The following is an 8,691-nucleotide window of genomic DNA, read 5'->3' as shown; positions in this document are numbered from 1 at the left end:
GAATAGAGAATTTGACTTTCAAATACAAGGCTAAAGAGAAGCATAAAAAAGATGCATATAGTAGACAAATAATAAGGAAGTAAATAAGGTTAAACTGTTTATATTCCTATATGGAAAGAGGATACTTTTAACCCTTAAAATGTTATCATTATTAAGGAAGTGAGGAATATACATAGACACAGGGCATGGGTGTGAAGTTGACTATGAAGGGATGATTTAAATAAAATAAAATTAAGAGGTAGAAAAGAAGGAAAAACTGGAAGAAGGGGGAAGGGAAAGGAAAAATGCAGAAAATTATCTCACATAAAAGAAGCATAAAAGTAAGAGCTTGTACAGTGGTGGTTAAAACGGGGGTGTGGCAGGGAAGACTTAAACTTTATTTTCATTAAAATTGGCTTGAAGAAGGAATAACATGCACACTTAGTTGGGTAAAGAAATCTCTTACTCTAAGGGGAAGTGGGAAGGGAAGGGTATAAGAAAAGAGCAGGGTTTGATAGAAAGGATGGCACATTAAGGGAGACAGTGGGCATAAGTAAAACAAACTTCTGAGGAGGTACAGGGTTAAAAGAGAGAGAGAAAGGTAAACAGATGAAAATAACCTGGAGGAAAATACACTGTAACCATAAATGTGAATGTGAATGGAATGAACTCACGCATAAAACAGAAGGAGATAGCAGAATGGAAGAAAAGAAAAAAAAATCCAATAATATGTTGTTTACAATAAACTCGCTTGACTCAGAGAGATACATGTAGTAAAAATAAAGGTCTGGAACAGAATCTATTATAATTCATCTGTGGTTAAAAATAAGCAAGAGTAGTAATCATGATCTCAGACAAAACAAAAGCAAAAAATAAACTTCATTAAAAGGGATCGGCAGGGAAACTACATTTTGCTAAAAGGTACCATATCTAATGAAGCAATATCAATACTAAACATATATACACCAATAGCATGACATCTAAATTATTGGAAGAAATTTAAATGAGTTTTATGAGTAAATAGACAATAAAACTATACTAATGGAGGACTTCAACTTTCTCCTATTAGAACTAGATAACTCTAACCATAAAATATGTGAAAAGAAGTTAAGGAGAAAAATAACATTTTAGAAAAGTTAGATATTATAGGCCTTTAGAGAAAATTGAATGAGAATAGGAAGCAATGTACCTTTGTCTCAGTTTTATATGGCACCTACTCAAAAGCTGAACAGGTATCAGACAAAATAATAGCAAAATTAATTTGGAAGAATAAAAGGACAAGAATATCAAAGGAATTAATAAAAAAAAATTATGTGAAGAAAGGCAGCCTAGCCATGCCAGATCTCAAACTATATTACAAAAACAATCCTCAGAACAATCAGATACTGCCTGAGAAATAAGAGTTGTGAATCAGTGGAATAGATTAGGTAGGCAATACAGAGTAGTAAAATATCATAGCAATTTATTGTTTGATAAACCCAAAGAAGGATGCTTTCAGGAAAAACACACACACACACAAACAAACAAACAAAAAACCTTGCAAAACTTATATGAACTGATGCAAAGTGAAATGAGCAGAACAAGAGAACATTATAAACAGTGAAAGAAATATTGTAAGGATGATCAACCATGGATGCCTTAGCTATTCTCAGCAATACAATGATCAAAGACAATTTTTAAGCACTTATGATGAAAAATGCTATCCACCTCCACAGAAAGAGTTGATGGACTCTGAATGCAGATTGAAGCATACTTTTTTTTTCTTCTTTATTTTTCTTTTGTTTTTGTGTGTTTTCTTTTATAACATGCCTAGTATGGAAATGTTATATATGTTTTGCATGACTTCTCAAATACAAACTATATCAAATTGCTTGTCTTTCCAAGGTGGGGAGTAGAGGGAAGGAGATAATTTGGAAGTCAAAAAATGAATTCCTTTAAAAATTTGCATATAATTGAGAAAAAATAAAGTAAACTTTTAAAAAGACATAACTCCCAAAGGTCTGAGATTTGTTTTTGTCATTTGTTTTACTTAAAAAAACCCCAAATACCTCTCTTTATTCATGCAGGCCATAAATTCAGAAAACTAAATCAATCTCTCTCTCTCTCTCTCTCTCTCTCTCTCTCTCTCTCTCTCTCTCTCCCTCTCCCTCCTTCCCTCCCTCTCGCTCAAATTTTGATGAGAGGCTATGTAGCATACTAGATGGAGAGATGTCCTCAAAATCAAGGAAGACTGAGTTGAAGTCCTTCCTCTGACACCTAAAGACCATATGAAACTATGCAAGTCATCCAAGTTGCTGAGGAGATATTTCTCTGTATTAATGAGAAATATTGTCTCAGAGGTCAGGTCCTTTAAAACTATGTATTTTTTCATAGCTCTCATCTTCAAACATTTTGAAATCTCTCCTAAGGGGAAAAATGAAAAATGAAAAAAATATCAACAATATCAATGAACATATCAATCGTGTGTTATAATATATACAATACCTCACACCCATAGTCCCTACCTGTCCAAAGAGGGGAGTAAAGCATGTTTGCTCAACACTTCTCTAAGACTGACCTTGGTCATTGAAATTTTAAATGTCCAGTTCTGTTGCTTTTTCTATTTCTATTTCTATCATTTTAATTATTTTTTGAGGTGTCAATATTTTATTCAAGTTGTATTTTTAAGTGGTGGTAAGTACAGCATTTGGAGGGGTAGGCATCTAATTCCACACAATATGGAAGATTCTAAAATATATCCATTAATTGCTAAAAAAAAAAATTAGTGTGAGAATACAACAGAAATCCAATTTTGATTCCAAATGATGTCACTATGTAAGCACAGTTACACAGACTCTTCCCTGCTTATGGTTCTGTGTCCTAGCAGCCTCTTTATATGTAACTCAGCCAAAGTGAATGGAAGCACAATGAGACTGGGAATTAAGTACTACATATTGGCTTAATCACATCAAACTAGCTCAACAACAAAATGGTACAAAATGGACACTTAAAGGACTCTGCAGACAACTTTTGGCCAAAATAACTAATCAAGGCTGGAACAATTCATAAGGATTTGACTTAAAAAAAAAGAGTCCCCTTTTCAGACAAGTTTTCACTCCATCAAGGAATGAGACTCTTTCTACCCACTTAGGATAGATATGTAGCCAAGTTGACCGCAATGGACCATGAATTCTCAGGGAGTAAAATTTCATTCATTTAATCAGTCCACATTTACTAAGTGCCCACATGTCATTGCCTTCCACTAGCAGCTATCTCTAGATAAAAAAGGTCGTTCAATGCACCCTTTCAATCCCTAGAGAATTCTGAAAGCTGTTGTGGGAATCATCACATATCCCCTCAAAAGCCTGCAGCTGAAAGAACCTTTATTCTGAGTCAAGTTTCTTCTGTATCTCTGAAAGGATAACACTTTAAAGCTGCGTCATCTTTAACCTGGAGGTCTAACGTGATTGATACATAGCAATACTTGCGTCCCAGACATACAACATGAAAAGGTACACTAATTTCTGAAGGTAGCTATCCTGCAAAATATTTTAAAATTAAGTGATTATGCAACTTCTTTTATGTTTGAAATTCCAGTCCTAGATCAAGCTTGTGGCCACCAGCATTGACATTCTTGCCATCCAGCAAAGCTGATAATGTCAGTTTGATACTTGGTTTTAGAGTCTGGGTGTAACCTAAGCCTATCAGGCTAGAATTGTTCAATTTAGCAGAGAAAGAGGCATCAGGGTCAATCTGATATTTGGCTGCTATTCCAAAATGAGTGTTGATTTTCCAGCTGTCCAGGCTAGGTTGACAGCAGTTTCCAATTCTTGTTCACCTTCTGATACATAGAGCCCCCAAACTCTGTGCCATCATTCACATTGGTGTGTAGCTGGAATTCATCAGTCTTGTAGCCAACAGCAAAGTTGCTCTGGGTCACCTGAGATTTGGAAGTTTCAAAATTCATCTGGTAGCCGCCAACCAGCCCTCATAGCTAAGTACCACAGCTCCTCGTATTGAAGGTCCAGAAATATCAAAATCCATGTCACAGACAAAATTGACGTGTTCCCGCTTGTATCCTGACTTAATCTTAGCACTTTTTTTCCCAGTGTTAGGTGAGAAGGATGAATTGAAGGTCAGTTTCAACCCACATGCAAGCTGATCCTCAACAGAAATTTCAGTGCCCAATGTATTGTCTGTGTTCCATTTTTCTATGAATGTCAAGCCATATTCAGACCATTTGTACTTTGTTTCCAAAGTACCGGAAACTTTGCTAGTCTCAGTGTTTGCTGAACCTGAACTTGTAAATTCTAGTCCATTCTCAGATTTTGTTTTCAGATCCAGTTTTATTAAGCCAAATCCATAGCCCTTAGTAAACACATCCCTGGCAGATTTTCCAAGTTCAGCATAAGTAGGTGACACAGCCATTTTCTTACTCTACCGGCGGACACAGAGGCTATCATTTTAATCATTATGTACACTGCTCTCCTGGTTCTTTTCACTTCTCTCTGGATCAGTCTTTCCATGCTTACCTGATTTGTTCAAATTTATTTTTCCCTAATGATCCAGAAATAGAACATTCATGTACCACAATTTGTGTAGACAGTCTCTAACTGATGGGCATTTACTTAGTTTTCAATATATTGCTTCCTTGCAAAATAGTGCTATTGATATATAGGTACATATAAGATCCATTTTTATGTCACTGGATTCCCTGAGATTTATGACTAGCCATAAGATCTTTTCTTTATTTACAAAGGTCATATTTGTATACATCTTATCATAATCCTAAATTTCACTGCAGAATGATAGGGGTCATGCCATCTTTCTACCAACAGTGTTATCAGTTTTTTTTGCTGTCTTTGGCAGCCCCTCCAGCTTTGGCTTTTTCTCATTTTGTGCCATCTTTGGTAATTTGCTGAGTATGAAGTGAAACACCAGAGATATTTTAAGTTTAATTTGTTTTATTATTAGTGATTTAGGGCAGCCTTTCCTAAGTTTCTGAACAGTTTGAAATTCTTCTATTGAGTATTGTTTATTCACATAATTTGACCACTTAGTCTCTGAGAAATAATAGTTCCTGGTTTTATATAGTCAAATATATATGCATACACACATACACACACACACATATATATATGTGTGTGTGTGTATACATAATCAGACTTTTATTAAAGATATTGATGCCAAGATTTTTTTTCTTAGTTGATACTTTCTTTTATCCTATCTACATTTATTGTGTGCAAAAAAAATCAGTTCTATGTGAAAGGGTGAAAAATTGCACATTTTATAATTTGGGATTTTCTTTAACCTGTGTTTGTTTAAGAATTTATGCCTTAACTCCACCACCACCAGCCCAGCTTCAACTGTGAAAAGGACTTGGTCATATTTAGCATCTTCTGAGAAAGATTTTGTATTATCTGTGTAGGCTCCCTTTAGAAAGAAAGAGAAAGAAAAACTCCTCAGCTACATCTGTGAAAGAGTATGTTAATAAGAAAGCCAAGCAATTCTCTCCATGGATTTTCCCAAGGTGATAATATCTCCTATCTCCACTAAGTCACTCCTGAAGCTACAGACAAGCAAGATGAGTACAATTCCTTCAAACTCTCTTTAGTGGGGATAGACCAGGAATTTGTATTGGGTTGTTACAGTTACATTAGAGGTATCTTAGCATATAATTCCTGTGATCTTTATCTTGATGGATACTCTCTGAGTTGATTTACCTGTGACTCATCACCTTACAGGTCCAAACAAGTCAAATAAACCCTCAGGGAGCAACATAGAGTGAATTAGGACCCAGAATATGAAATCACCACTAAGAGATGCATTACTATGCCAAGCCTAACATTTGCATCTTGGAACCAAAACACTTTACTTTTGCAGAACATCGATGACCTGTTTTCAGGTGCCCAGGGACTATTTGGTGCAGCTGCTGCCCTAGGAGAAGGAGAATGCCTCATTTACATGTGTTCAAACAAGTGGCAGACAACCCAGCATGTGGGCAGGCTTGCATCACAGGTGCAATCAGTTTGGAAATATTGATTGATGCCCTGGCCCTTGATAACACCAATTCTGTAGCTGTGGATAAACTAGAATAATAACTGCTGGCTGCAACTCTCTCTGGAGAATGCAGATATATTCCCTGGGTATAGAATCAAGTCAAATAAATCTCCATGAGAGGCAAAGAAAACTCTCACAGGAAGATGGACCACTTTGGATGACTCAAAGTAATGATAGCAGCTTATGAAAATCAACGGAAAGCCTGCTTTCTTGGTTCACCCAACTCCCTCCAGGATGTAGTCATGCTGAAGACTGATGCCAGGAGATGAAGAGGAGCATCATAGTTGATAGTGCCAGTAGCCCTTTGCTGTCATCTCCTCTGTTACAAGATCTGAAATAAAAGTATGCACATTTGTCTAAATAGAAGCTGAGTTAAACAACAACAACAAAAACAACAAAAAATGACTATAGTCCATAATTGTGTTTTCAGACTATTGTTTATGTCTCTTCTCTCAGGTAGACATAGTAAAATATAGTAGCCAAATGTAAAATTTTAATTTGGTCCCCACCAAACTCCTGTTATGTGTTCCTACTTCATAATTTTGATCTGATAATTTGAAGAGAAATATCGTTTTAAAATCGTTAAAGATCTATGGCCTGCTTCCCTCAACAGCTTTTAGGGCGAAGTGGATAGAGAGCTTGCCTTCAAGTCAGGAAGTCCAGTGACATTTGAATCATGCTGTGTGATCCTAGACAAGTCATTTGCCTCTATGGGATGCAAGCTACCTTCAACGGTTCTAAGTTGTAGAGAAGGTTCCAGTTCACATTGGTAGAGATAGGGACATTCCCTACCCTAAAAACATCACTATTCTGGTAAATACAAAAGTGAAACAACCAAACAACAATGATAAAAAAAAAGCCCCATAAGAAATAGCTACATGCCTGCCCTGATAAAGTTGTCAACTGGCGAATGATCATATCCTTGAGTAATGGAAGAAATGGGAAATGTGATGTTAAGTTATTGTTATTGACTTTTGAAAGAGCATAAGAATCAGAGATAAGTCTGGAGATGGGCTAACACAGTCCCAGTTGAGAGAGACAGAGACAGAGAGAAAGAGAGAGGCAGAGACTGAGATAGATAATAGACTTTATATGACAATAAGGCAATGTATTAGTCTTTAACAGTAAAGTTCCCTATTAAAGAAATGATTAATGAAGATTAAGGAAAGAGAAAAGTGAACATAGAATCAGTAGGGCTTCATCAGTAATAGGTGATGCCTCATTCACTGTAGTTCTTTCTTATTAAGTGTCTAAAACTAGCAGAGCTCAGGAATGCCACAGTTTACTTATAACAAGACATTGGATAAATTATCTCAATCTGTTGTTAAGAGAGAGATTTAGGGAGATATGAATTGGGTACAAATGTAATTTTGACTATTCCAAATTAGTTAAATGATAGGTCTCAAAGATAGTTCTCAAAGACTATTGATTCTATTGCTATTTGGAAGGAGATCTCTAGTGGAATGAACCAGAAAACACTTAAGGACTAAGCAGTTTAACATTATTAACAGTTACTCAGATACAATTATAGATGGTATCCTTATCAAATCTGAAAATGGCACAGAGCAATGAGATTTAGGTAACAAACTGAACTATAGCATGTAAGATCTATCCCCCCAAAAGTTAGTGTTATTATTGAATATAAAGATGATCTAATAAGAGGATTTAATTATCAAGGTATATGTATTTCAATATATGATGATTATTATAATTATAATTATAAAAGCTAGCATTTATATAGTGCTTTAAGATTTGCAAAATATTTTACAAATATTATCAAATTTTGTGTTCACAACAATCCTGGGAGGTGATTTATGTTATTATCCCCATTCACACATTTGAAATTGTGACTGAGAGCAGTTGAGTAAATTTCCTAAGTCACACAGCTGTTGAGTGCCTGATGCCTTAGGATAAATCCAATTGTATATGACTTGAGGTCTTGAGGACTCCAGGTCCACTCACAGAGTGAGTCTTCATATCTAGCAAAGAATCAGAAAACATACAAATAAGTAAACAAAAATAAACAATCCAATTAAACCAATAATTCTGGTAATTTATAAAATAGGATCTATAGTCTACTTAAATGTAAGTTTCCAGAGCAGAAAGAATGTGTTTATTCTCAATTTTGTTTGCGTTCCTCAACATCCAAGCAGTTTCTACCATACTGTCCTGAAGCTTGGAGTTTTTGATTCAATTTTTTTTTGGGGAGGTGGTGATGAAGAAGGATTTCTCCTTGCTTTTGACTGACACTGACTGCCCTGCTTTACCTTAAGTAAGACTCTCAGTTTCACATCTCTGTTCATTTTCAATGACTCTCCCACACCGAGAATTTCCTTCCTCTTCATCTGTGTGTCCTGGCTTCCCTAGCTTCCTTTATGTTCTCAATAAAATCCCATCTTATGTAGAAAGTTTTTCCAAATCATCCTGAAGGTAAATGCTTTTCCTCTGAGATTTACCCTATTTAAAACATACATACGCATAGATACACAGATGTTTGTATGGGTGTGTATACATATATATACATATAGACATACATGTGTATGAATATATACACACGTCAAATGTCCATTGCTTAACATTGTGCTAAATAACAGAAATACAAAGAAAGGAAAGCAAACAAAAATGGTGCCTGCTTAAGGAGCTCACAGTGAAATGAGAGAAACAACATGCAAA

At 35.5% G+C, this 8,691-nt stretch overlaps 1 pseudogene; it reads right to left on the bottom strand.

Moving 5' to 3' along the window:
• Nucleotides 1-3,537: 3,537 nt before the first annotated feature.
• LOC114044295 lies at nucleotides 3,538-4,408 on the bottom strand (annotated as a pseudogene).
• Between the last annotated feature and the right edge of the window lie 4,283 nt (nucleotides 4,409-8,691).

Source organism: Vombatus ursinus, unplaced genomic scaffold (genome assembly GCF_900497805.2).
Source record: "Vombatus ursinus unplaced genomic scaffold, bare-nosed wombat genome assembly UNPS02014773.1, whole genome shotgun sequence".
In the NCBI taxonomy this organism is placed as follows: Eukaryota; Metazoa; Chordata; class Mammalia; order Diprotodontia; family Vombatidae; genus Vombatus; species Vombatus ursinus.
Note: the sequence above shows the minus strand (reverse complement) of the source record. Positions and strands in the feature narration are given on the sequence as shown.